We start from the raw sequence: 22761 nt of genomic DNA, 5'->3' as shown, positions 1-22761 counted from the left end.
CTGCTAATGCAAACAAAAGCATCATTTACTTTTATTACAATAGCTTATCTGTTGCTATTGAGAACGTGTAAACAGGGGTGTCTGGGTGGCCCAGATGACTAGGCGTCCTTCCGACTCTAGGTTTCCACTCCAGTCATGATCTCAGGGTCGTGGTATCAAGTCCCTGCGCCGGACTCTGCACGCAGCAGAGTCTGTTGGCGATCAGCTCACTCTCTCCCTCTGCCTCTCCACCTGCTCCTGCACACACACACCCTCGCCCTCTCTCTCTAAAATAAATAAATCTTTAAAAAAGAAAATATATAAATTCAAATAAAAATTACATCTATTTTGGTGAAATAAACCAATAACTTTCCTGTACTGCCTCCTTTATATTTAATCGTAAGAATCATGCACCCATTTCTTTATTTAACCGCTTCTTTCACATCCTCCTAGAGAAAACGGAACAGCGTGTGTGTATACATATCAAGGAATGTTAGTAGAATTCATAGAAATCATCCTTTCCAGTGTTCCCCAAAAATTCATATGTTGAAATCTTAACTCTCAAAAATAATAGTATTAGTAGATGGGCCTTTGGGGGGTGATTAGCTCTGAAGAGTAGAGCTTTCATGGCCATGATCAGGCTCCTTTAAAACAGGTCCCACAGGGGCACCTGGGTGGCTCAGTGGGCTAAAGCCTCTGCCTTCGGCTCAGGTCATGATCTCGGTGTCCTGGGATCGAGCCCCACATCAGGCTCTCTGCTCAGTGGGGAGCCTGCTTCCCTCTCTCTCTCTCTGCCTGCCTCTCTGCCTACTTGTGATCTCTGTCTGTCAAATAAATAAATAAATCTTTAAATAAATAAATAAATAAATATTAGAGATCCACAGAGCTCCCTAATCCATTCCACCACACGAGGATACAATATTTCTGTACCTGGAAGTTGGCCGTCACCCAGCCATACCGACACTGATTTGGGTCTGTCAGTCTCCAGAACGGTGAGCGATGAAATTCTGCTTACAAGCCACCCGGCCTGTGGTTTGTGTGGAAAGTTACCTGCATGAAGGAAGACAAAGTCACAGAAAGATTCAATCGCAAAACGGTTCATACTCACTTACAATACAGGATTGAATCAAGTTACTCCTTGTGCATTAAGTTTCCTTCCACCTCATTTACTCTTCTACATTTATTCTGTCTTAACCCTATTTTGGGGGTGGGGAGCTGATGGTTATTGACCACAGAAATACTCCTTTAGGATAGACACTTCCCTACCCCTTACAGCTTTATACTAATCTAATGATGGGCAACTTTTACTGCGCACCGGGGTAAGGTCATGTTGCTGTTTGTGTTTTGCATTTAATCTCTGCCACAGCTCAATGATACAGGTGCGGATGTAATTAACATAGATTTGGTAATTTTCCCAAGGTAATTCACATAATTATCATAACCACTAAAAATCTACTGTTTAGCCCGTTATTTTATAAATTTACCCTTAATAACTATATTTACAGACTTTATATTATTTTTGTAAGCCCACTGAAAATACTCTTTATAATCAGGCAGGTTTAAATAAGTAAAGCATAGATTCATGAGTTATCAAAGATCACATTGTCTAATAAAGGAAATAACCAGTACATAGACTCATAATCCAAATCCAGAGCTGTCTCATAGAGAAGCTCGATATAAAGCAGTAGTGTCTTGAAATTAACAGTAATAAAATTCTTTGAGATTGAATCAGCTTAGTGCTGGGCTGTCATTCTGGACATATTGCTGATAAAATTAATGTGTACCAGATTATTAAGTAGTTTAGTGACTGGTGAGGACTAACTGGAATAGGTAAGTTATATTGATGTTCTGCTTCTCAGATTAATGAGACTTGGAAGAAGCCTGTTAAAAGCTCTGAACCTAAAGTATTCAGTACACCCAGTCACACATTCTTCAGGCTAATGAAAAAGCACTCTATCAAATGATTTTTCACTTCTATCCCTTATTATTAAAATGGAGAAGGAGTGTATAAAAGAAAATCATAAATCAGATCACTGGAAGCATATTTTAATTCTAGACCAGACCAAAAAGCTGGAGCTCTTTCTCCCTAAAAAGGAAACAAAAATAATATATTCCATTCTCAAAGTTGGTGGTTTTGTAAAATATTTATTTTGTTTTATTTATTTATTTGACAGAGAGAGATCACAAGCAGGCAGAGAAGCAGGCAGAGAGAGAGGAGGAAGCAGGCTCCTTATGGAGCAGAGAACCTGATGTGGGGCTCGATCCCAGGAGCCTGAGATCATGACCTGAGCCGAAGGCAGACGCTGAACCCACTGAGCTCCCCAGGCGCCCCTCCATTCTCTAAGTTTTAATTTGTTCTCAATTTTTCTCTTTAAATTGACTTTGGCAAAAAAAAAAAAAAAAAAAAAAAAAATCAGATTATTATTTAGTGCAAATTATTCTAAATAAAACTTTTGATATAAGTACAAAACACATTACCAAATATAGTTTTCTATTAGTTCTGTCCATCAAGGACATTTTTATGAAGCAATTAAGAATGGGGTAGACTTGGGCGCCTGGGTGGCTCAGTGGGTTAAGCCTCTGCCTTCGGCTCAGGTCATGATCTCAGGGTCCTGGGATCGAGTCCCGCATCGGGCTCTCTGCTCGGCAGGGAGCCTGCTTCCCCCTCTTTCTCTGCCTGCCTCTCTGCCTGCTTGTGATCTCTGTGTGTCAAATAAATAAATAAAATCTTTAAAAAAAAAAAAAAAGAATGGGGTAGACTTTTAGGAGAACAAAGAATTGACCACCAAGACTTTTTAATCCGGTTCCACAGTCATATTATCTTATGAAAGGTGGGGTTAAATGGCCAAGCCATTTCCAAAGCCTTCCAAAGTACCTTATTTCTCTTGTCCTCAATGTATACATTTGGCCTATGTTATGTGGCAGGTTTTGTTTTCTGGAAAACATACTCTGAAGCAAAGGCTTGTATACAGAACATTTATCAGGAACTACCACATGTAAAGTGTAAAGGAGGGAGGCAGAGGCAGCCTCCACCCCCCTGGGGAGACCTGGTGCCAACGGCCTGTCAAAGTCGTTTGGTGTCGGCATCAACCACTGGATCTCTGCCACCCCAGGAAGGACCTGACATAAGGACAAGCCATTGTGCTACACCATTATTATACTGTCCTCAAACTCTTACTGGTTTTTGCGGTTTGTTTGTTTTTATGGTATTGGCTAAACCCTGGTAAAATGCTAAAGCTGTGAAAGCCAATATCCTTGCCTTTTCTTGTAATTTTAATAGGAATGTTTCTAACGTGTCAACATTACGTTGGCTATCTGTGGTAGAGTTCGGTAGGCACCATTTGAAATGAAGACATTCCTAGTATGTTAGTAATTTGTAATAAATGTGTGTTAAATGATAATAAATGTTTTTTGAACCTTCATTTAGTTGGTTATGTGTTTTTCTATTCTCATTATTGTAGTTTCTTTTCTTTTTTCTTTTTTTAATTTTTTTTTTAATTTATTTATTTGTCATAGAGAGAGAAGTGAGAGCAAGCACAGGCAGACAGAGTGGCAGGCAGAGGCAGAGGGAGAAGCAGGCTCCCCGCCGAGCAAGGAGCCTGATGTGGGACTCGATCCCAGGACGCTGGGATCATGACCTGAGCTGAAGGCAGCTGCTTAACCAACTGAGCCACCCAGGCGTCCCTGTAGGTTATTTTCTAATGCTGAGGCTCTGCAGCTCAAGGAATTAATTGGCGTCATCTTGCCACTTGCCATATACCCACACTCCTTTCATGGCCTCATTACTTCCTTACCTTCTGACTTAGGGTGAGGGCATGCTTCTAGGGTTTTTTTGTTTGTTTTTGTTTGTTTGGTTGTGTCTGTTTTTGTTTTGACAGTTTTGACCAATAGCCAGTAGGTAGAAATTAGTCGGTACTTTTTCGGACCCTAAACCAGAAGGTTTGTTGTCTACTTGCCCTTCTGTCCTCTGCTTCCCCAGTGAGAGCAGCACACCCACCCTGCCCTGAAGCTCAAGGAGAATGGGGATGAGAAACAGAAGAAGAGTTATTAAATCACATATGATTTTTGTCTCTCTTTTCAAAAATAAAATCAGTCTACATTTCTCCTGTGTGCTTGTCTGTTTTTGATACCAGGGAATACTAACCTTCTAAAAGATACGTTATCATACAAAATTTTGTGTGGTGTATGATAGTTAATACAATGTTGCCACTCATTTGGTTTTATGAACCAAAGCTTCCTAATTTTTATTAGTTACCTTTATCTTTTTTATTATCTTCCTTCTAATCTTATAAATTTGTTTAATTCTGCTTATTACTTTGAGCTTCTTAAATTTAAGAATATATATTATTCTCTGAGAACTATATTGGCCCATTATATACATTTTGTTATTTACAACACTACAAGTCAACTTAAATAATTTACTATTTCTATTACTTCTTCTCTAACTGAAGAAGTATTTAGAAATATAGTTTTTCACTGACGAGGGAAAATCAACTATGTGTATTTGTTCATCTTTTCATTTCATTTTTCCAGAAGATATAACTCATTTTTAATGCATTAAGATCCATTTTTTCTGAATTTTATATGTTAGATACTATAAATATTTCAAATATATTTGAAAATAATACATACATTATATGTTGTTTCTTGGATTCATAATTCCATATGTAACACATGTGTTTGTGTGCATATATACCCTCATAAATACATTATAGAAGCTTTTAAATTATGACATGGATATTCTCTGATATTTCTCCATTAATTTTTCTATCATTAGAATTAGATGCAGGGGCTGATATAAATATGTTTATATTTTCAATATGTAAGACATTGCTAGTAATAAACGTATATTCTTAATTATGTGATAAAATACAAAGAATCTGGTACTTTATGTACTTTAATCCTTGAAAACAAGTATTTTATATTTTTACTATTAGTAATGTATAAAGATTAAATTACACAGTGATCTTCCATACATTATACAATTTAATCGTACTAAGGAAAGAATTGTAGATGGTAAATGATGTAATATGACTCTTTTTGCACGTCTCTTTATACTTTTCAGGCTAAGCCTAAGTATGATGGGCACAGACCACTTAGAAGCACTCTAAGTAAAATGTGACATGTACAAGAAATGCAGTCCACTCTTGATTAGTCATGTTAATTGGGATCAAAAATAGCATAATCTGTTTGAATCTAAAAATTAATTCTTAATGTTCCACTATGCAAATAACTCAATTCTCTTTCCCAATCTAACTTTTCAATAGAGACTCTAACAAGTTTTACTTTTTTTTTTTGCATGGAGAAATTCGAAATGTACGTCATCTTTCTGCCTCTATATAGCAAACTTTGGGGTCAGCTATATGACCTTGGGCAATCAGATGATCAGGAAAATGGCCTTTATATTTCCTTGAATACCTCATGAGATGAGCAAAAATAAAAGTTAGTGGCCAAGTTAGTGGCACACCTCCAGGTAAATTTGGTCGCAGACATAATTTGACTCTCCTGTTCCATTCAGTATCTCCCTGTTTCTCACAGAAACAGTGACACTGTATGACAGAGGTGGACCAGCAAGTCTCTTTGATGTCCTGCTGCACGTTTCAAGTGTTCCGTTGAGAAGAGGGAGAGGACAGTAACTTAGGGGGATAGAAAAAAACAGGCATGCGTGGGAGTGAAATACTGAAAAGGAGAAAGATACCAATAAATAGCTGCTTTAACTATTGCTTGTCCCTCACTGCCCCAGCAAGTTCCCTATATCAGGGAATGGTATGTTCAAGAAGGAAATCACTCCCCCTACGGTACAAGATTTATACAGTTCTAAAGGTTTTCCTAAGGACCAGACTCAACGCCATTTGAATATTATACCCCCAAAGTTCTCTCTTGCTTCTGGGCCTTTGTATCTGTTGTCTCTCCTGAAACGCTCCTGCTCTCTTGTTCTTCACTTACCCACTCCCTTTCCTACCTTCACGTTTTAAACCGTATGTTTGCCACCATCTCATCTGACATAATTCAACAGACAGTTCAATCTGAAGCCCACGGTCTGATCAAAGACAGAGGTAACTATCTTAACAGCAGTCATCACAGTGTGGAATTATCTCATGCATTGTTCACTTGTTCATTTTCTATCTGTATTTCGATATATAAGGTATTTTTGCTGTCTATGGCACCAAATTGATGCCATTAAATGTACACTGAATAAATAAAAGAATATAAAAAAGGTGACTTGCTGAAGTAGCACAATCCCCTTGTTCACTACCAGGCTTAACCCTTACACACTGGGCTGGTGACAGAGGAAAAAAAAAAAAAAAACCTACCATTACCCACTGGGTGAAAAGTCAATAAAATGTTGAGCTCTACAGGTATAATGTCAGATAATGTCAGAGAATCAGATTTCACAGCATATATTTTTATACTTTTAAAGTAAATATGAAAAATTAAGTAAATTGAGTCATATTTACATTTCTTACGATTTTGAATATAACTGTTCATAACAATATATTTACTTGTTATTAATACAACTAGTTGTCTAAAAATTTAGAAATTACTTTGGAATGAAGAAAATAAGGCAAATGTGACATATTTAGTCGCTATAAATCCAAGAAATTGATTACATTTTGATATTTATCTCCAGATTTTAACTTGTTCCCTGGTGAGTTACAATAAAGAAATTGCTATAAATTTTAATTAAAAAAATTGTTTGCTTTAAATTTTCATTCCCAGACAATGATGGTAGAAAAAGGAAGCTAGACTTCATTAGCATTTTATTTTAAACCACATCTACAATGATTCTGTCTGATAAATATTTTGATACTTTTTTTCCTAGAATTATTTAGAAGACTTTTTTCTCATGGAAGATGGATCTTAAGTTGAAATTTGACATTTATTTAATTGGTTGAAGTAGCTGAGATTAGAGGACACTATTCAAATAGCCTTAAAACTTATGGGCAACAGGAGACATAATAAAAATGGGAGCATTCATACTGCAAAAGACCTTGTGCCTGTCTGGCTATCTGTTCGGCATGCTGGAGGATGATTTTAAGTAATACTGTAGCTTTAGTGCAGGCTGGACACATTTCTAACATTTCCCTACAACTTCAATAAACACACTTACTTTAAACTATAAAATAAGTTAATATTTTTCTTAGCATCAACGGAAAAAATTGCAATGTCAAAAATTACTTAAAGTATTTTCCAGTTATTAGTACAACAGAAAGTAACTAGCACAAAACAGAGTTAGGATTATATAACATATTTTAATAAACTACATATTAATGATCACTCTAAAAACAAACCCATTTTGTATATAATTGTAATCAAATTCACATATTACTTAATTTTTGAAATATAAGTGTGTAAACTTAAAGTGCACAGTATAATGATTTGACTTATATTTATTGTGAAATTATTACTACAGTAAGTTTAAGTAACATTGATGAGTTCATATATACAACACAAAAAGAAAAAAACACTTGCTGTCCCTGTGATGAGAACTCTTAAGGTCTATTCTCTTAACAACTTTTATATATACCACACAGCAATGTTGACGACATTCATCAAGTTGTGCTACAAACTTCTAGTTATAAGATAAATAAGCACAAGGAATACGATGCACATACGTATTACTTTTAACAGAATTTCATTTTTTAAAGCATGTTTATAATATTTAATTAGAGAAAAGTCTTTATTTCAGTGGATATTCATATTTAAAGTAGTCTACTTTTTTAAGGTCCATTCTCTTAGTCTTAACTATATATAGTTTTCCTTTGGGAGAGTCGCCCGTTGAGTAAAAGGCCTGGTTTTCATTTATCATAGCATATAATATGCATTTTAAACTTGATCTCCATTTACTATTTATCTTATTTTAATGCCCCTTTCAATTGTTTTCCTTATCACCTAATAATGAAATCTTACTATTCCTTCCCATGAACCACTGAACATAGAATATATTCCTCTGTCTAAAAATTCCTCTTCCAAATTTTGTTTATATTTTTAAAAGTCTAGGCTCCAATAATACTTCCTTCTTATGATACACAGACTTCATTATTCTGAAAATATCAGTGTTTATACATTTATATCTATTATTATCTTTTGCCTTTTATTTTTCCGTGTGTGTGTGTGCGTGTACGTGCGTACACGCTCTCTATAGAAGCATACTTTCTATTTCTCTGATATTTTATTCAGGTTCAGTATCGTGATATGCTCATTTATTAACAAACACAACCTCTAAACAATATTGTCTGTGAACCCACACATAATATGATTTCACTAGGTATCCAGGAATGTTCTTAGAGTAACACATCTCAGAAATGTTACATATGTTTTCAATATCGCTTGCAGAACTGGCAAGAAAAAGGGTGTAATACATAGATTTGCTCCAGCCTTGTTCAGACGTGGACTCTGGGTCATGATCTAGAATTACTGACCACACACAATATTTCAATGGCGGATTATGGCATGTGCCAGCACCCCGAGATTACAGTGATATGAAATCACCCTCGAACTTCCAGAGAATTCATTTCCCTTAGTTGATTCTTCCAGTATATAAATCATACCTCATATATTGTTATACATATGATGCCGAAATTATTTTTAATAAGGATCCTATTGCATCAGAATGAAATTCCCAGCAGAAAAACGGAAGAATTATCATTATTGTGTATCTTTCTATCATGTCTCTTCAATTTATTCAGAGTCTATCTGGCATAATCAATAGAGGTATTTTTTCCTCATCAGTTTTTATTCCAAGGCATGTGGTAGTTCTCTGAGTTTTCACATAGTGTTTTCAGCTCCTCCACATTTTCCTTAAGAACTTTATCCTACTGCTGAAACACATTACTGGTCTATAGAAAAGACTCAGTATAATTTATCTATGGTTTAATCTTCTTTTTAAAAATGTTCCTCCCCTGGAGTGTTTTTCAAGTACCTAATATTTCACTTAGTGTATTCATCTTAAACATTTTTTGCAGGGCACCCGGGTGGCTCAGTTGGTTAAATGTCTGCCTTTGGCTCAGGTCATGATCCCAGGGTCCTGGGATTGAACCCTACATTGTGCTCCCTGCTCTTCAGGAAGTCTGCTTCTCCCTCTCCCACTCCCCCTGTGGTGTTCCATCTCTCACTGTCTCTATCTGTGTCAAATAAATAAATAATAAAAAATCATTTTTTAGCTAATTTAATTTTTGAGTAAGTGCTTTTTGAATTTTATTATTTTTTATTAACATATAATGTATTATTAGGCCCAGGGGTAGAGGTCTGTGAATCAACAGGTTTACCTACTTCATAGCACAGACCCTCCCTGATGTCCATAACCCCACCACCCTTTCCCTACCCCCTTCCCCCCAGCAACCCTCAGTTTGTGTTGTGAGATTAAAAGTCTTTTATGGTTTGTCTCCCTCCTGATCCCATCTTGTTTCATTTATTCTTTTCCTACCCCCTCAACACCCCTACGGTGCCTCTCAACTTCCTCATATCAGGGAGATCATATGATAATTGTCTTTCTCTGATTGACTTATTTCACTCAGCATAATACCCCCTAGTTCCATCCATGTCATCGCAAAGGGCAGGATTTCATTTCATTTGATGGCTGCAGAGTATTCCATTGTGTATATATACCACATCTTCTTGATCCATTCATCTGTTGATGGACATCTAGGTTCTTCCCATAGTTTGGCTATTGTGGACATTGCTGCTATAAACATTCGGGTGCACGTGCCTTTTCAGATCACTACGTTTGTATCTTTGGGGTAAATACCCAGTATTGCGTTTGCTGGGTCATAGGGTAGTTCTATTTTCAACTTTTTGAGGACCCTCCATGCTGTTTTCCAGAGTGGCTGCACCAGCTTGCATTCCCACCAACAGTGGAGGAGGGTTCCCCTTTCTCCGCATCCTCGCCAGCATCTGTCATTTCCTGACTTGTTCATTTTAGCCATTCTGAGTGGTGTGAGGTGGTCTCTCATTGTGGTTTTGATTTGCATTTCCCTGATGCCTAGTGATGTGGAGCACTTTTTCATGTGTCTGTTGGCCATCTGGATGTCTTCTTTGCAGAAATGTCAGTTCATGTCCTCTGCCCATTTCTTGATTGGGTTATTTGTTCTTTGGGTGTTGAGTTTGAAAAGCTCTATAGATTCTGGACACTAACCCTTTATCTGATATTCATTTGCAAATATCTTCTCCCATTCTGTCAGTTGTCTTTTGGTTTTGTTAACTGTTTCCTTTGCTGTGCAAAAGCTTTTGATCTTGATGAAGTCACAATAGCTCATTTTTGCCCTTCCTTACCTTGCTTTTGGCGATGTTCCTAGGGAGAAGTTGCTGTGGCTGAGGTCAAAGAGGTTGCTGCCTGTTCTTCTCAAGGATTTTGATGAATTCCTGCCTCACATTGAGGTCCTTCATCCATTTTGAGTCTATTTTCATGTGTGGTGTAAGGAAATGGTCCAATTTCATTTTTCTGCATGTGGCTGTCCAATTTTCCCAACACCATTTGTTGAAGAGACTGTCTTTTTTCCATTGGACATTCTTTCCTGCTTTGTTGAAGATTAGTTGACCATATCGTTGAGGGTCTATTTCTGGGCTCTCTATTCTGTTCCATTGATCTATGTGTCTGTTTTGGGACCAGTACCATACTGCCTTGATGATGACAGCTTTGTAATAGAGCTTGAAATCTGGAATTGTGATGCCACCAACTTTGGCTTTCTTTTTCAATGTTATTCTGGCTATTCGAGGTCTTTTCTGGTTCCATATAAATTTTAAGATTATTTGTTCCATTTCCTTGGAAAAATGGGTGGTATTTTGATAGGGATTGCATTAACGTGTAGATTGCTTTAGGTAGCATAGACATTTTCACAATATTTGTTCTTCCAATCCATGAGCATGGAACATTTTTCTATTTCTTTGTGTCTTCCTCAATTTCTTTCATGAGTACTTTATAGTTTTCTGAGTATAGATTCTTTGCCTCTTTGGTTAGGTTTATTCCTAGGTATCTTATGGTTTTGGGTGCAATTGCAAATGGGATTGACCCCTTAATTTCTCTTTCTTCTGTCTTATTGTTGGTGTAAAGAATTCCAACTGATTTCTGTGCATTGATTTGATATCCCGACACTTTACTGAATTCCTATACAAGTTCTAGCAGATTTGGAGTGGAGTCTTTTGGGTTTTCCACATATAGTATCATATCATCTACAGAGTAGAGTTTTTCTTCTTTGCTGATTTGGATGCCTTTACTATCTTTTTGTTATCTGATTGCTGAGGCTAGGGCTTCCAGTACTATGTTGAATAGCAGTGGTGATAATGGACATCCCTGCCATGTTCCTGACCTTAGCGGAAAAGCTCTCTGCTTTTTTTCTCCATTGAGAATGAGATTTGTGGTTGTTTTTGATAGATGGCTTTGATAATATTGAGATATGTGCCCTCTATCCCTACCCTGTGAAGAGTTTTGGTCAGGAAACAGTGCTGTACTTTGTCAAATGCTTTTTCAGCATCTACTGAGAGTATCATATGATTCTTGTTCTTTCTTTTATTAATGTATTGTATCCCATTGATTGATTTGCAGATGTTGAACCAAACCTGCAGCCCTGGAATAAATTCCACTTGGTTGCAGTGAATAATCCTTAATGTACTGTTGGATCCTATTGGCTAGTATTTTGGCGAGAATTTTTGCATCTGTGTTCATCAAGGGATATTGGTCTGTAATTCTCTTTTTTGATGGGATACTTGTCTGGTTTTGGGATCAAGGTAATGCTGGCCTCATGAGTTGGGAAGTTTTCCTTCCATTTCTATGTTTTGGAAGTTTCAGGAGAATAGGAATTAATTCTTCTTTAAATGATTGGTAGAATTCCCCCAGGAAGCTGTCTGGCCCTGGGCTTTTGTTTGTTTGGAGATTTTTGATGACTGTTTCAATCTCCTTACTAGTTATGGGTCTGTTCAGGTTTTCTATTTCTTCCTGGTTCATTTGTGGTAGTTTATATGTCTCTAGAAATGCATCCATTTCTTCCAGTTTGTCAAATTTGCTGGCGTAGAGTTGCTCATAGTATGTTCTTATAATTGTTTGCATTTCTTTGGTGTTGGTTGTGATGTCTCCTCTTTCATTCATGATTTTATTTATTTGTGTCCTTTCTCTTTTCTTTTTGATAACTCTGGCCAGGGGTTTATCAATCTTATCCTTTCAAAAAACTAGCTCCTAGTTTCATTGATTTCTGCTCTGATCTTTATTAGTTCTCTCCTGCTGAGTTTAAGCTTTCTTTGTTGTTCTTTCTCCAGCTACTTTAGGTGTAGGATTAGGTTGTGCATTAGAAACCTTTCTTGTTCCTTGAGAATGGCTTGTATCGCTGTATATTTTCCTCTCAGGACTGCCTTTGTTGTGTCCCACAGATTTTGATCCATTGTGTTTTCATTATCATTTGTTTCCATGAATTTTTTCCATTCTTCTTTAATTTCCTGGTTGACCCATTCATTCTTTAGAAGGATGCTCTTTAGTCTCCATGTATTTGAATTCTTTCCAAATTTCCTCTTGTGATTGAGTTCAAGCTTCAGAGCATTGTTTTCTGAAAATATGCAGGGAATGATCCCAATCTTTTGGTACCAGTTGAGACCTGATTTATGACCCAGAATGTGGTCTATTCTGGAAAATGTTCCATGTGGATTAGAGAAGAATGTTTATTCTGTTGCTTTGGGATGGAATGTTCTGAATATATCTGTGATGTCCATCTGGTGTCATTTAAGTGTGTGTGTGCCATTTAAGGCCTTTATTTCCTTGTTGATCTTTTGCTTGGATGATCTGTCCATTTCAGTGAGGGGAGTGTTAAAGTCCCCTGCTATTATTGTATTCTTGTCGATGTGTTTCTTTGATTTTTTTATTAGTTGATTTATACAGTTATCTGCTCCCATGTTAGGGGCATAGGTATTTAAAGTTGTTAGATCTTCTTTTTGGACAGACCCTTTGAGTATGATATAGTGTCCTTCCTCATCTCTTATTATAGTCTTTGGCTGAAATTCTAATTGATCTGATATAAAGATTGCCACCCCAGCTTTCTTTTGATGTCCATTAGCATGGTAAATTGATGTCCATTAGCATGGTAAATTGCTCTCCTCACTTTAAATCTGGAGGTGCCTTCGGGTCTAAAATGAGTTCCTTGTAGGCAGCATATTGATTTTTTTTTTTTAATCCATTCTGATACTCTGTGTCTTTTGATTGGGGCATTTAGCCCATTAACGTTCAAGGTAACTGTTGAGAGATATGAATTTAGTGCCACTGTATTGCCTTCAAGGTGAATATTACCGTATATTCTCTCTGTTCCTTTCTGGTCTACTACTTTTAGGGTCTCTCTTTGCTTAGAGGACCCCTTTTAATATTTCCTGTAGAGTTGGTTTGTTGTTTACAAGTTCTTTTAGTTTTTGTTTGTCTTAGTAGCTTTTTATCTCTCCTTCTATTTTCAATGATAGCTTAGCTGGATATAGTATTCTTGGCTGCATGCTTTTCTCCTTTAGTGCTCTGAATATCTCATGCCAGTTCTTTCTGGCCTGCCAGGTCTCTGTGGATAAGTCTGCTGCCAATCTAATATTTTTACCATTGTATGTTACAGATTTCTTGTCCCTGAATGCTTTCAGGATTTCTCTTTGTCACTAAGACTTGTAAATTTTACTATTAGGTGATGGTGTATTGACCTATTCTTATTCATTTTGAGGGGGATTCTCTGTACCTCTTGGATTTTGATGCTTGTTCCGTTTGCCATATTAAGGAAATTCTCTATAATAATTCTCTCCAATATACCTTCTGCTCCCCTCTCTCTTTCTTCTTCTTCTGGAATTCCAATTATTCTAATGTTGTTTCGTCTTCTGGTATGACTTATCCCTCGAATTCTCCCCTTGTGGTACAGTATTTGTTTGTCTCTCTTTTGCTCACCTTCTGCATTCTCTGTCATTTGGTCTTCTATATCACTAATTCTTTCTTTTGCCTCATTTATCCTAGCAGTAAGAGCCTCCATTTTTTATTGCACCTCATTAATAGCTTTTTGATTTCAGCTTGGTTAGATTTTAGTTCTTTTATTTCTCCAGAAAGGTCTTTTATTTCTCCAGATATGGTTTCTCTAATATCTTCCATGCCTTTTTCGAGCCCAGCTAGCACCTTGAGAATCATCATTCTAAACTCTAGATCTGACATATTACCAATGTCTGTAATGGTTAGGTCCCTAGCCTTCGGTACTGCCTCTTGTTCTTTTTTTTGTGGTGAGTTTTTCCGCCTAGTCATTTTATCCAGATAAAACTACTGAAGGGTGGCAAAGACCCCAGGAAAATGTGCTTCCACCAAATCAGAAGATACCCCAAATTGTGAGGAGAAGATGGGCAGGTAAAGAGAAGCTCAGAAAAAGAAAATAATTTAAAAAAGAAAAAATATTAAAAAGAAAATGTATATATAGACTGGTGAATAGAACAGTGTCACCCACTTAATTTTCGGAGTATTTTGGTTTTTAGAAGAAACTGCCTCCCAATATTTTAAAGATTGAAAGAAAAAAAAATATATATATACACACACACAAAATAAAGGGTAAATACGATGAAGGGATGGAATATTACAATAAAGATGAACTTTTAAAAAATTTTCTAAAAAAGGAGTTGATAAGTTGGTTGGGAGAATAAAGAAAAAGAAAGTGAAGCGACTTTGCTCAGGCTGGAGACTAGCACAAAGCCCTGTGCTAGATTTAGGGTATATTTTGATCTATTAGAAGAAGTTGTATCCCAATTTTTTTATCCTTTCGGAGTCACGGAACCAGTCCCGCCTCCCGACGGGCGCGTCCGTCTGAGCAACCCTGCAGGGGACCCGACGTCGGCCGCAGCGCAGGATGGTCCGTGTCCCGACGGCAGGTCTCCCGAGCGCGGGCCGCGGACCGACGACGGCGGAGGAGGAAACGTCGATCCTCCTGCACGTGCCGCGGCGTCGACGGGCTGAGACAGAGGCTCGGACTGTGCCGTCGGGGTCCCTTTGCGGGGGGACATCCTGCTGTGGTCCTTGCGCTGCCCTGAGCACGGACGGTGAGGAGCGCCTCACCGAGCTCCTGCAGTGTAGACGGTGGGGCCGTCTGGGGAATCTGGCGGCTCCCAGGTTCCACAGCGGAACCATGAGTCACCACGGGTCTGAGTGTGTTTTACGTCGATGGCACGTTGTCACTGTTGTGAATTCTTCGGGGACAGAAAGACACGGAAACAATGTAACAGTTAGTCTGTAGGCAGGGAAAGGAGCGGGACGAAATAGTTCCAGGCTTTCAGGTCCGTGACAAGAAAGGTCGCCCGTTGGGCATATAAGATACTGTTTGTCGACCTAGTTCTGTAAGTCCATCCGTCATCAATCCTCTGCATACTACTAATTACACAAATTGGCCGATACTTTAATGCTCTAAAAGAAGGTAATGTTTTTTAATAAAAATATTCCATAATGTGATTCCCAAGCATTGATATATACTAGAAACGGGTGGAGAACGTGTTTAAAATGCTGATTTTCTGTACAATCTCAACTCTTTTGTGATTCGAATTCAATAGTTCTGGGATGAGGTTTGCGGGAATTGACATTTTAATAAGCAAACTCACTCCTCGTGGTGCTGTTGATGGTAGACCACACTTAAAGCAAGACTGCACGAGGCCTACTCTTCACAAATTTGACTTTTTCTTGGTACAAAGAAGCACGAAGCTGAACTAATGTGAAAAAAAAAAAAAAAAGATATTTAGGTGCTTTGGGGACAGTAAATTCGCCTGTTACCGGAGCCCGTGACACGAAATACCGCTCCATCACAACAATATGCTACTGTGTCTGTGCTGTGACGGACAGAAACCCGGTGTGAAGCCATGGGCGATGGGGCAGAAGCCAGGGTGGTTGCAGGAGCCAACACTCCAGCGCCCCAGAGGCAGGAAACAGAGACCGATTTCTTGTTTGTGTTCCGTGTCTGTCGTGCATCGTTGCTTGCTGCAGTCACTCAGGTCTTTGGAGGGTGGAGGAGCTGCCTTTGCCCGGGATTTGGGCCTCAGTATCCGCCTAGAGGGGAGGCTCGACGAGTTCCTGCCGTGGCGGGTCAGCACCAGGCCAGGCTTCTGACGCGCTGGCGGACCGAGGCACCAAGCGACTTCCAAACAGGAGGCAGGAGTGCAGTCGTCCCGTCGGCCTGAAAGCTGGGGGGCGAGGGCGGAAAGCGGGAATATGGACTCCCGGCAATTTCAGACCCACGCGTCACCACATTCTCTTCGGAGAACGGCGCCTAAAGCCTAAAACACTTTATGATTGGGAAAATCTATCCAAGAAAATGCGGTGCACGAGCTGCTTAGACATCAGCCCTGCGTCTGCTTCCAACAGATGCAGAAAGAGGAGACCTGCTGAAATGGGGGGAAGAAACTTTAATTATTGAACGATGGGCAAATTATTGACAGAGAAACTTGTCCTATTGACTAATCTTTCGGCCGGATAATGACTCGTTTTCTGACCAGTGCAGCTTCACTAGTTTTTCTGTAAACAAAATTCATCATCCCAAACTGCCTTTTGATTAGCTTAATTAGAATTTCTGCTTCACTGTCACTAAACATGAGAAACTGAAGTCGTGGTCAGAGGTCAAAGATTTGCCTTAACAACTCAGTTATTCAACACAGAACAACATAAAATTTGCTCAGAAAATAGAAGGTAATGAGTTTTTAAAACATAATTTTCCTAAATAACACATCTTTCCTTTAAAATTTTCATAGACTCCATTTCAAATACTGTGATAGTCTATCTTTTCTAGCAATTCTTTCACCTTCACTCTTTTAAAATAATGCTATCGTTTTTATAATTTTGTTTAGTTTTATTTCATGATGATCAAGACACTACCTTTTCACTATAAATGAGGACTCAGTATAATAACCGTCTATTTTTGTCTTATTAATGTATGTGAGTCTGTTCAGTTCTTTAAAAGAAACTCAGTAAAAAATTGGAAAGTCTTCACACTGTGCTTGCAAATGAATAATTTTTAAAAGCTCCTCCTTTAAGAGGAGCTTCCGTTTCTACTTTCTAAGAATTCACATGCCTAATGTATGAAATATATATAGAAGCGATTTTAAAGGACCATTTATTTCGATAATCTTTTTGATTGTTTTATTAATTGCAGAGCATTATTTGGCCTCAATTATTTAAAGGAAAACTAAAAAGGTACAAATGTGAATAAGATATAATGTTAATAATTATGAGTTCAAACAGATTATTGATTAACTTGAAACTATGCCATAGGGCTAATGGACAATTTAAGGTTATGTTTTCTTCATGGTGATCAAGGCCTCATATACATTCTGATTTAATACTGAAAGTGAGTTCAGTTTTATATAGACCAGTTTATTAAATAATCCTTGTAGAAACCAATAGAACAAACCATATGGAGATTTTAGTCACAATCCCATATAATGCATCAGTGTTAACAATTTGTACAGTGCGCTCAGATTCACTGATCTACGTGTCTGTTTATGTGTCAGTACCGCACTATCTTGATGATTACAGATTTGTAATAGAGCTTGAAGTCTGGAACTGTGATGCCACCAGTGGTTTTTTCTTTCTTTCTTTCTTTTTTTTAAAGATTTTGTTTATTTATTTGATAGACAGAGACCACAAGTAGGCAGAGAGGCAGGCAGAGAGAGAGAGGGAAGCAGACTCCCCGCTGAGCAGAGAGCCCGATGCAGGACTCGATCCCAGGACCCTGAGACCATGACCTGGGCCAAAGGCAGAGGCTTCACCCACTGAGCCACCCAGGCGCCCCAGTGGTTTTCTTTTTCAACAATCTCCTAGCAATTCAGGGTCCTTTATGTTTCCATACAAATTTTAGGATTGTTTGCTCTAGCTCTGTGAAACATGTTGATGGTGTTCTGGTAGGGATTGCTTTCAAAGTGCAGACCGCCCTGGGCAGCACAGACGTTTTCAGTGTTTGTTCTTCCGATCCATGGGCATGGAATGTTTTTCCATCTCTTTGTGTCTTCCTCAGTTTCTTTCATGAGTGTTCTGTAGTTTTTTAGTATAGAAACGAGATAGTATAGATCCTTTACCTCTTTGATTAGGTTTATTCCTAGATTATCTTGTGGGGTTTGGTGCTATTGTAAATGGAATTGATTCCTTACATTCTCTTTCTTCAGTCACATTCTCATAGAAATGCAGCTGATTTTTGTGCATTTCTGTGACTTCCTGCCACACTGCTGAACTGCTGTATGAGTTCTAGTAATTTGCGAGTAGAGTCCTTTGGGTTTTCCCCATGAAGTTTCATGTGATCTGGGAAGAGAGGGAGTTTGGCTTCTTTGCCAATTCTTTTTTGTTGCTTGTTTGCTGAGGCTAGAACTTCTAATACTGTGTTGAACAAAAGTAGCGAGAGTGGGCATCCCGGTCATGTTCCTGACCTTCAGGGAAAAGCTGTCAGTTTTTCCCCATTGAGAATGACATTCACTGTGGGCTTTTTGTAGATGGCTTTGATGTGATTGAGGTATGTTCCCTCTATCTCTGTACTCTGAAGAGTTTTAATTAGGATAGGCTACTATATATATATTTATATTTTAAGATTTTATTTATTTATTTGGCAGAGAGAGGACACAGCAAGAAAGGGAACATGAGCAGGGGGAGTGGGAGAGGGAAAAGCAGGCTTCCCGCTGAGCAAGGAGCCTGATGCAGGGCTCGATCCCAGGAACCTGGGATCATGACCTGAGTCCAAGGCAGGCCCTTAAGGACTGAGCCACCCAGGAGCCCCAGGGTGCTGTATTTTGTCGAATGATTTTTCTGCATCAATTGAGAGGATCATATGGTTCTTGTCTTTTCTTTTATTAATGTGCTCTATCACGTTGATTGTTTTGTGAATGTTGAACCACCTTTGCATCCCAGGAGTAAATCCCACCAGGTCATGATGGTTAATCCTTTTAACATACTGTTGGATCTTATTGGCTAGGATCCTGTTGAGTATTTTGGCATCCATGTTCATCAGGGATATTGGTCTGTAATTCTCCTTTTTGATGGGGTCTTGGCCTGGTTTTGACAAGACAGGAAACAACAAGTGTTGGAGAGGATGTGGAGAAGGGGAACCTTCTTCCACTGTTGGTGGGAAAGCAAACTGGAACAACCACTATGGAAAACAGTATGGAGATTCCCTAAAATGTTAAAAATAGAGCTATCCTACAACCCAGCAATTGCACTACTAGATATTTACCCTAAAGAGACAGATGTAGTGAAAAGAAGGGGCACGTGCACCCCAAAGTTCATATCAGTTCATATCCATGATAGCTGAACTGTGGAAGGAGCTGAACTGCCCTTCAATGGATGAATGGATAAAGAAGACATGGTCCATAGACACGATGGAACATCACGCAGCCATCAGAGAGGATGAACACCCACCATTTGCATGGATATGGACAGGACTGGAGGGGATTATGCTGAGTGAAATAAGTCAAGCAGAGAAAGACAATTATCATACGGTTTCACTCATATGTGGAACATAAGGAATAGAATGGAGGACCATCGGGGGAATGGAGGGAAAAGAGAAGGGGAAGAAATCCGAGAGGGAAACAAACCATGAGAGACTCTGGGCTTCAGGAACCAAACTGAAGGTAACAGAAGGGAGGGGGCCGGGTGGATGGGTGACGTGGTGATGGGTGTTACGGAGGGCACGTGCCGTGATGAGCACTGGGTGCTACACGCAGCTAATGAGTCACTGAACTAATGATCAAAACTAATGATGTACTGCATGCTGCTCAACTGAACATGATAATAAAAAATAATAAATAAAAATAGAAAAAATTAATCCTATGCCACTTATAACAGACACACCTTAAATACTAAGATACGAGAATATTGAAAGTAAGCTTCTAAAGTGTATGCAAATTCAACCAAAATGAAGATGATATAGTTGAACATTAGGATTCGAAGCCGACGACCAGGAAAGAATTCTTGAGATGTCTTTGGTGCAAAAAGGTGGTTTTATTAATGCACAGGGACAGGGCCCATGGGCAGAAAGAGCTACACTGAGGTCACGAGGAGTGGCTAGTTGCATACTTTCAAGTTGGAGGGGGTTAGGGACAGTGTAAGTCTCTAAGGAATTTGGAACCAAGGTTTCCAGGACCCTGAGGGGCTGGCTGTTGTTAGGAAAAAGTCATTTATTACTGTGTGATTAAACCTTAGTCATGAGGCTCTTCAGATGTGTACTGGTGGGTCATATGCTTGGGGCATGATTGCCAACATGTCTGGGGTGGGGTGAGAGATAAAGGAAGTTTCCAAAGGAGATTTTATATGTTAAAGTAGACTTCAGGGATCCTGGGGGTTGGGCTAAGATTGCCTTTTGCCCTTAGCAAAGTATTAACATCCAGGCAGCTGAGTCCCTAGAGGAATGTCACTCTGCCGGTTTCAAGGACTTGTCAGTCCTTGTCAGTGGCTCTAGGTAGTAAGGAAATTTTCTTTTCTTTTTCTTTGTTTCCCACATCATAGTCACATTAATATCAGATAAAAATGGGCTTAAAACAACAACAACAAATAGTGATAAAGAGGGATATGCAGTCATGATGGAAGGGCTTCAAAGTTCATGTGCTAGTAACACCGTCTTAAATGTATAATGAAGACAGATGGACATAATTCACAAGAAGGAAGAGACAAAACAATCACAGTGGAAAATTTAGCACTTTTATATTTTTGGAATTGAGAGACCAAACAAAGAATTTATTAAGGATATAAAAGATTTGAGAAACAAAACTAATCATGTTGACCTAATTGACATATATAGAACATTATACCGAGCAGTTGCAGAATGCATACTTCTTTTGGGAGCCCTGGAATATTTACCAAAATTGACCAAAGGCGGGGCTAGATTATGTCCTTTAACAGATGTTAAATTATACAAATTATCTTACCAAAACAGTATTAAGCTTGAACTCAGAAACAACATTTAACTAGAAAATACCTAAAAGGTTGTAATTAAATTATTTACTTCAAAATAAAAAACCATGGGTCAACAAGGAAATTGTAATGAAAAATTAAAATTATTTCGAAAAGAATGACCATTAAATGGAGCACATTAAGCAGAAGGGTCAGCACTGACATCGAGTTACAGGCGATGGTGCAGCCTTTACTGACTACGCGGGAATGAAGAGAACTGAAAATCCGATCTAATTATCTATATCAAATACTGAGAAAAACAAAACTAAACACTATGAAATCGAAGGGAGACAATAATAAAAACAAAAGCTGAAATTTATGAAATTCCAAATAAATGTCCAACAGAGAACATTAACAATACCAAAAGTTTGGGGATTTTTGCTTTTACTATGCTAAAACTTATACAAGATAAAGTAGAATTTTTTTTTTTTTTTTTTTTTTTTTAGATTTTATTTATTTATTTGTCCGAGAGCGAGTGAGCACAGGCAGAGAGGCAGGCAGAGTCAGAGGGAGAAGCAGGTTCCCTGCGGGGCAAGGAGCCCGATGTGGGACTAAATCCCAGGACGCTTGGATCATGACCTGAGCCGAAGGCAGCTGCTTAACCAACTGAGCCACCCAGGTGTCTCAAAGTAGAAAATTTTTAACATGTTTATTTCCGTCCTGCCTTGCCTCCACATGGCTGACCTTTTTATAGGCTCCCAAGTTACACAACTCAGCTGTCCGAGTCCGAGGAAGTTAACATTCCATTGACAGCCCTGACCCAGTGCTGTGTAAGAGCTAACGAAGGAACGTTTCTCATTTTTATGACAAGGCGGACAGTTCCGAGGCACGTTCTTCACACCAGCTTACCAGGTTGCAGGGGTCACCCCTCAGGTAGTCGAGTATTCAACAGGTCGGTTATGCAACTCTGCGCTGACTTTCCTCTCCCTCTTTCTAAATTCCTTCACTCCTGTTTTATGGGATACTAAGTAAGTTACCTTCATCCAAGTCTGTGTGTCAGGATCTGCTTTTTTTCCCTCCGGCACAGGGAAAGACAGTCCCATACAGAGTCGAGTGACTCGGATCTGTAGTTAAAAGCCTCTCACAGCAAACTCCAGGCCATATGGTTTCACAAGTGAAGCTACTAACCATACACAAAATCTCCCACGGAGTAGGATAGAAGGGAAAACGTCCAAACTCATTATATAAAATGAGCCTAACCTTGACGTCAAAACCTGACAATCTGTCTCACATACAGAGATAATGAGAAATTCTAAGTGAAATATTAGCCCTTAATCCAGTAACACATAAATGAGGACATGATCATGCCGTTTGTCATGTACATGTAGACAGAATTTGAAGACCATCGGTATTAGTCCCCATGTTAACAGAATGAAGGAGAAACATCAACAAGAACAAGAAACTCAATACATGCAAAATGAGTATTTGAAAAATCTAATATTCTTTCATGCCATAGATTGAATGAAAATTTTATAATTTTACAAAGGTATCAAATTATGTCCACACAAACCAGAGCCCATGCCATCAATAATGATGAAATGCTGAAAACTTTGCCTGTAAATTTGGGAATAAACAAGAATGCCTGCTGTCATCAAAACAGACTCATTAATAACAGGACAAATTAAAATCATGTGCAAACCAATAGAATGTAATGAGAATATACGATTATTTCTGTAAGAATCTTGCCAAGATGAGTAATCTAATCTAATTTGAGGATGCATCAGAGAAATGCCAACAGAAGGATCTTCTACAAAGGAAATACCTTGTAATCTTAAAATGTGTCGAGGTCAAAGTGATGTCGGAAATGAAGGCAGAAGAAAAATTATTAAATCTCCTTACTCCTTATAGCTCATTGACAAGTCCTTGAAACCAGCAGAGTGACATTACCCTAG

Source organism: Mustela nigripes, chromosome 3 (assembly GCF_022355385.1).
Source record: "Mustela nigripes isolate SB6536 chromosome 3, MUSNIG.SB6536, whole genome shotgun sequence".
NCBI lineage: Eukaryota > Metazoa > Chordata > Mammalia > Carnivora > Mustelidae > Mustela > Mustela nigripes.
This window is presented reverse-complemented; position numbering follows the sequence as displayed.